This window comes from Rhagoletis pomonella, unplaced genomic scaffold, assembly GCF_013731165.1.
Source record: "Rhagoletis pomonella isolate Grant_MI unplaced genomic scaffold, Rhpom_1.0 Rhpom_scaffold_03200, whole genome shotgun sequence".
NCBI classification, from domain to species: Eukaryota; Metazoa; Arthropoda; class Insecta; order Diptera; family Tephritidae; genus Rhagoletis; species Rhagoletis pomonella.
This window is the reverse complement of record NW_023461753.1, coordinates 12,306-19,135: the sequence shown is the minus strand read 5'-3', so window position 1 is coordinate 19,135 and position 6,830 is coordinate 12,306. Positions and strand designations below refer to the sequence as shown.

At 32.8% G+C, this 6,830-nt stretch overlaps 1 long non-coding RNA gene across 1 annotated transcript; it reads left to right on the top strand.

The window, feature by feature from the left end:
• The first annotated feature begins 5,160 nt into the window (after positions 1-5,160).
• On the top strand, positions 5,161-5,799 carry LOC118754018. The gene is made up of 3 exons (XR_004994856.1): positions 5,161-5,315; positions 5,375-5,687; positions 5,756-5,799. It is a non-coding gene; the product is annotated as an uncharacterized LOC118754018 (long non-coding RNA).
• Positions 5,800-6,830: the final 1,031 nt, after the last annotated feature.

The following is a 6,830-nucleotide window of genomic DNA, read 5'->3' as shown; positions in this document are numbered from 1 at the left end:
TCCAATTTGAATGTAGAACCGCTCGCTGATTCCGAAAATCCAGGTAATTTATTTTTGTAGGAATACATTTTCGAGATATTTGCAATTTACCGTTATTCACCTTAAAAAAAAAGAGTGGTTCCACTTAATCAAGTATATCTTACGAACCAATTCGTAATCGTAACGCGAGGTACAGTATATGAAAGAAAATAAAATTTTCTATTAACCGTATATACATCACTTTTCGATAGCCCTCATAGTTTCTCAGAAATGGATTAATCATTCCAGATTTTTTTGTTTTTTTGATGGAAAAATGCAAAAAATTCAAACTTTAACAGGGAAAAAAGTAAAAAATAACAGTTTCTGTGCAAATATTTGGCACTAGTATTAAAGCTTGTTCCTTTAGAAAAAAAGTAAGTGCGCCTTGGCCACACTGGAGAAGTGAAACTTATGTTACATACATATCTATTTTGTCTCATAACCAATATGCATACATACATGTGTACATATACATATACATCTGCTTTTGCTTAAGGTTAAATTTTTTGTCTTTTTTCTATCTAGATCCCTATCTAGCAAAACCGATAAAGATATCGATAATAAAATCTATGAAAAATTCGATAAAAATTTCGATAGCAAAATCGATAATAATATTGGTAGCAAAATCTATTGGAAACTCGATAAAAATATCTACAACAAAATCGATAAAAATATCCTAACAAAATCGTTAAAAATATCGATAACAAAACCGACAAATACCGATAAGAAAATCGATAAATATCGATAACGAGAACGATAAATATCGATAACAAAATCGATAACAAAATCGATAAATATAGGTAGCAAAATCGATAAAAATATCGATAGAAATATCCATAACAAAATCAATTAAAATACCGTTAATAAAACGGATAAAAACATCCATAACAAAATCGATAAATATCGATAACAAAATCGATATATGTACATATACCGATAACAAAATCGATAAATATCGACAACAAAATCGATAAACATCGATATTAGAATCGACAAATATCTATAACAAAATCGATAAATATCGATAACAAAATCGACAACTATCGGTAACAAAACCGATAAAAATATTAATAACAAAATCGATAAAAATACAACAATGTACATAACAAAATCAATAAAAATATCGATAACGGAATCGATAAAAATATATATATAAAAATAGATAAATATCGATAGCAAAATCGATAAATATCGATCACAAAATCGATAAATATCGATAACAAAATCGAGAAATGTCGATAACAAAATCGGTAAACAAAAATCGATAAATATCGATAACAAAATCAATCAATATCGATAAAAAAATCGATAAATATCGATAACAAAATCGATAAAACTCGATAACAAAATCGATAAATATCCATAGCAAAATCGATAAATATCGATAACAAAATCGATAAGTTCCGAAAATATCGATAGCAAAATTGATAATAATATCGATAAAAATTTCGATAACAAAATCGATAAAAATATCGACTATTATATCGATAAGTTCCGAGAATCACGAAAATCTCTAAAATCCCAAAATAGTTCCCAGATTCGAGTGTATGTTTAATTACCTTTCTTCCCCTATCTTCATCTTTCTTCAGTATGCTCATCCTCCCCTTTGTCTTTACTTTTATGTTTATAATTTTCTTCATCTGAATATTCCGTTTCACCTTTGCCCTTATACATATAAGTAAAGTTTTTAAATTTGCCTTGGTCTTCATTTTTGCTTTTATCTTTACGCATCTTTGTTTTTTGTTTTAATTTTTACCTTTGCCTTCCTCCTTTTCTTTATCTATGTGCGTAGTCACCTTTACTTTCATTCTTGTATTGGTCTTTTTCTAAGTGTTATTCTTTAACCTTTTATTAGCAAATTTTCGGTAAGTTAATACCATATGCATACACAAAGGAAGCAAATGTTTCAGCCACAACCATTTCCGTGTGCAATTTCCGTTGAAATTGCCAATTTACTCCCAACCAACTAACCGCCGGTAAAGAAGTTTCACCTCGAAAAAACGAAGCTACTAATGAAGAAAATCTATAGATAAATAAGAAAATAATGATTGGTCAAATGAAAATGCGCAAGGATTTTTTGTATGAAATATGAGCAGAAAAGGGTGTTACTCATACGCCACGTACTCCTGAGTAAGTAGAAAAATAGGTAGATCAAAAACAAAAGGTAAAAAGGTAGGTAGATCGAAAAAAAGAGGCGTCAGAAATGATTAATTAATTTCTCAGAAACTGTCACGGGTATCAAAAAGTGATGTATGCACGGTTTATGGAGAATTTTATTTACTTTCATTTCCCGTATATCGTATTACGATTATTCAATTGGATCGTAAGATACACGTGATTAAGTGAAACCATTATTCTTTAAAGTTGAATAGCGGTAAATTGCAAATATCTCGAAAAGTTATCCATAGAAAAAAACTATCTAGATTTTCGGAATCACCGGGGAATTCTACATGGGAATTAGATAGTCACATCTGGAGAACTTTTTGCTGTAAACCAGTGGTATCAACGGGAAGGCATAAAGTGGACTTAGCAACTTTTCACACTAAGCTAGCTTATATTTACTATGAAGGTTCATCCCACAAATTTAAATCACACGTTATGTATAATTTGCATTCATTGCAATTAAATTTCCTTCGTTTTAGGTATATATGTATGTATACGCATACATACATATGTAGGTATGTACGTAAGCCACGCATGACCGCACAGCTGGATGCCGGTGTTCCGGTAGACGCTCAAAGCCATTAAGTGCTGGTTTATCGTTAAGGCAATGAGCTGTCAGCCACAGATGGGAAATTTATGGCAAATATTTGTAGCCTACACATTCCCGCATACATACCCTGCAGCGTGGTCGGTTACAATTGTCGCTTTCGTACTAGTTACATTACTAGTTCCAATAGCATATTATGATACAGGTAGTAAGAAATCGAGCTATTGGTTACATATTGCACCTTCTAAAGGTTATTGGTCGTTTTAATATGATAGTGCTCCCTTATAACATAAAGGAATTTGTTATTTATCATTTAAATACAAATAAATTCTGAATCCTTGTCCATGTTCTGTTTCCCTCGTGTGACCACCACGCAAATATTGAACTGAGAAGTATCAAAATAAAGCAATACCTATGTAGATACCCATTTTTACATAACTACTACTTTTTTAATTTTTTGGTTTCTTTTCAAATATCGCTAGCGTAGAGTGCAAAGTTGCTAAGTCCCCATTTAAAAATTATACAGGAGAGGAAAAAACTTCGTATAGCCATTTTCTTCAAGTATTTCGCAAAACTTTGAGTACAACATTTTGCCTGTTTAAAGCAAAGCAAACTTCCATACGAATCAGGAATACGGATTCGATCTTTATTAAAATATTTCGAACTTTTTTGGCCCTATCGAATTTTCGGAGCTTTTTTGGACTTAGCAAATTTTCCTTTCATTGAATATAAACGAGAAAACTTAAAACAAGGACCTTTACCCTTTTCGAAACGATGCAATATTAATTTATCTAGCCTCCTATATCAAAATATGATTTTTCATTATAAGTGAAGTTAGCAACTTTTCACTCTAAGCTAGCGATATGTTTATATAAATGGGGCAATTCACAACAAATGTCCCAGCGCCCTGACCGGTGCAAAACAAGCTACTTTTCGACTAGCTGAAAAGCAGAAAGAATGAGAAAAATAATTCGAAAACTATGATTCCTATAGATTTTTTTCAGGCTATACGATAGCACTAGGCGCTTTCCAAAATGTTCCCATTTTCATGGTGAAAACTCTGAACGAAAATTTATTTGTAACTTTTCTGAGTTATGGTCATTTTTAATATTGTTTTTAGTTTTCTCAAACGAAAGATTACGTCTTTTTACATATAAATCACTAATAAGAAGGGATTATTTTTTACTTTTCCGAGTTATAAAGCCTTTTAGAGCACAGCGCGCTAATCTGCTAACCATCCGAGTCATAATAATATTGTTATAACTTTGCTTAAAACTTTGCAACTATTTGATGTTTAATTCTAAAACTTTCGCAAAAACTTCCCTAGATAGTCATCTACAACACTGTTTTAAAACAAAAAAAAAATTCAAACTTTAATATAATACAACTTTTGCATTTGAAAACAAATAAGTGGTATTAAACTTAAATTCTTTGGAATAGCTTGTAGTTTATTGCATGAAAATTTCAAATCGATCGATATAGAAACGAGTGAGATATTGCGAGTTTAAATTACAATTTTTTTTTAATTATCATCAAGAATCAGTTCAGCCCAATACGAAAATTTAGGCAACGCCACGATGCAGCTTTTGTACGTTTGATCACAGGAAAAGAAATAGTAAATACAAATTTACAAATTTGAACGAATTCCTTGCAAAAATTGTTGGACCATGTAGTCTATGTGTGGTATATTGGAGTACTTACAAAAGTGTTCCTCTCTCATGCTGTAGTGGAGCAACTCGTGTCTCTGCACCAGCTTATTGTTACCCGATTACTGCTCGTGTTTTAACGAAACGTGATTGAAGTTGAGCATTTGAAAGCACATCTGCATGTCTGGCTGCAGCTGAACGTGTAGAGATGCTCGCTGTTAGTTGTTAGCTCCCAGCATGTTCGGGTTCGAATGCCGTCAGAGCAACATGTAATTTTTAATTTTTGCTTTTGGTTTTTATTAATTTCGAAAAAGCACCTGTGAAGTGAAGAACAAAAGCACGCACAAACGAAAAAATATAACAACAATGTCATTGTTAATATGTTGGAGTAGTTTTGCGCTACTGTGATATAATGCAGAGGGGGAGTATATGGTCCTGCCTTAGGACATTGCAATGTTAATTGGATCATATTTTGTATATGAATTGTGGTTAATTTTGGAGTACTCCTTGGTCCTTAGGGAGAACTCTTTAAATGCATGCGTGGAGTAGTCACAATTTTTTGCAGGGGATCGTCGCCTGGTTTGATTAAAAGCGAACATTTGAAAGCACATTTACATGTTGCGCGTGTAGCTGAGTGCGCAAAGATGCTGTCCGAAAGTGCCCAAGTTCAAATCTCACTATGTAGAACATATAATTTAAAATTTTTATTTTCGCTTTTTTTTTTATTATGAAAAAGTATCTGTGAAGTGCACAACGTAAAAACAAACTGGTACTTTTACAGGCAACAAGTTACGCAGCGGGAGTCAATTTTCACCTCCGAGGACAACTCCATGTTATATGCGACAGTAGAAAGAATGGGTGGTAGATTTGCGAGGTACCGGTATTCGAGTCCCGAAAACTGGTGAATTCACTAGTTCTGTACTAGTACTTTCCGCTGCAGGGTAAGTACATTTTGCGTATGTATGTTTATGTATATATTAATAAAAATATACATATTTAGGGCAACTTATCGGAATTAGTAATGTATCGGAAATAATAATGTCTCGTCTTTTAATAGTTGTACCTCTATGTACATATGTATACATATTTATTTGTACCCTGTGGGGAAACGCAGCAGTGCCGTACTGGTTGGTCTTGCGACTACCCTACTCCGTCGCCCAAACATTGAAATCACCTAACACAATTATTGGGTGTCTGTCGATTGCAGTTTCCACTACATTGTCCTGGAGCTTTTGGAATTCCTAGTGAGTCCAGCTAGGCAGGGTTGCCAACTTCTGCATTCTCGAAACCGGGACACAGAATGTTATGAAAGGGTAGGTAAACTAGCATATAAAACGGAATAAATCTCAATGCTTTATATTGATTTTTTTTTTTTATTTAGAACAACAAAACAATATAATATTTCATAGATACATGGAAATTTTCATATATAGAAATTTCAATGATAATTATCATAATAATAATAACTTAAAGATAAATCAATTTCTAAATAAAAATCACACCAAATTGTAAATTTCTATATACAGTGGGGAGCAAAAGTGAGTACATTGTGAGTTTTTTTTTAATATTTGTTTTTAAGTTAATTTGTTTGTTATATTTTTATAAAAATATAGTTCGTGCTTTAATGAAAGCCATATAAATCAAACTTTCAAACTTTATAAAGTATATACAGAGATCAACAAACGTTCATTAAAATGTTGAACTTTTTAATTAGAATTTTTGTAGAATTTTTTGGTACGCACTTTTATAGCCTGTTGTTTTTAATATAATAACGCGCAAGTTTTCAGCGGCTGAAAATTGCGTTGATTTTTAATATTTTTGGCTTTTGTGGAGTTTTTCATATAACAAGTGCAATTTAGCCGCACTAAATAAATATACGTCGGCCGCTGTGGTGTAGTGATAAGCAGTGCGCGCTCCCATTCCGCAACGCCTGGGTTCAAGACGTGGTCAAAGCCACATCGCAAAAAATATAGAAAAAAGGTTTTTTCTTACAGCGGTCGTCCCTCGGCGGGCAATGGCAAACCTCCGAGTGTATTTCTGCCACGAAAAACAGCTTCTCATAAAAATACAATCGCCGTTCGGAGTCGGCGTAAAACTGTAGGTCCCTCCGCTTTATGTGACAACATCAAGGCGCACGCCACAAATCGGAGGAGAAGCTCGGCCAAACACTAACATATGTGTAAGCGCCAATCTATTATTATTATTATTATTATTATTTTTATTATTATTAAATAAAATATTGGCACAGAGAATTGGTCGCAATGTATGGATTATTTTTTTATAAAAATATAGTTCACATTACATCAAAAACAATTAAAACCAGTAAGAAAGTCTACGGACGGAGCCGAACATTAAATACCCGGCGCAAGTATTAAATATATGATTTTTACCTTTCCGAAAGGTACCGCTGCATGGTAAGCCCGGGCGTATCAATTTTGAGTAAATTAGCGTCCTTA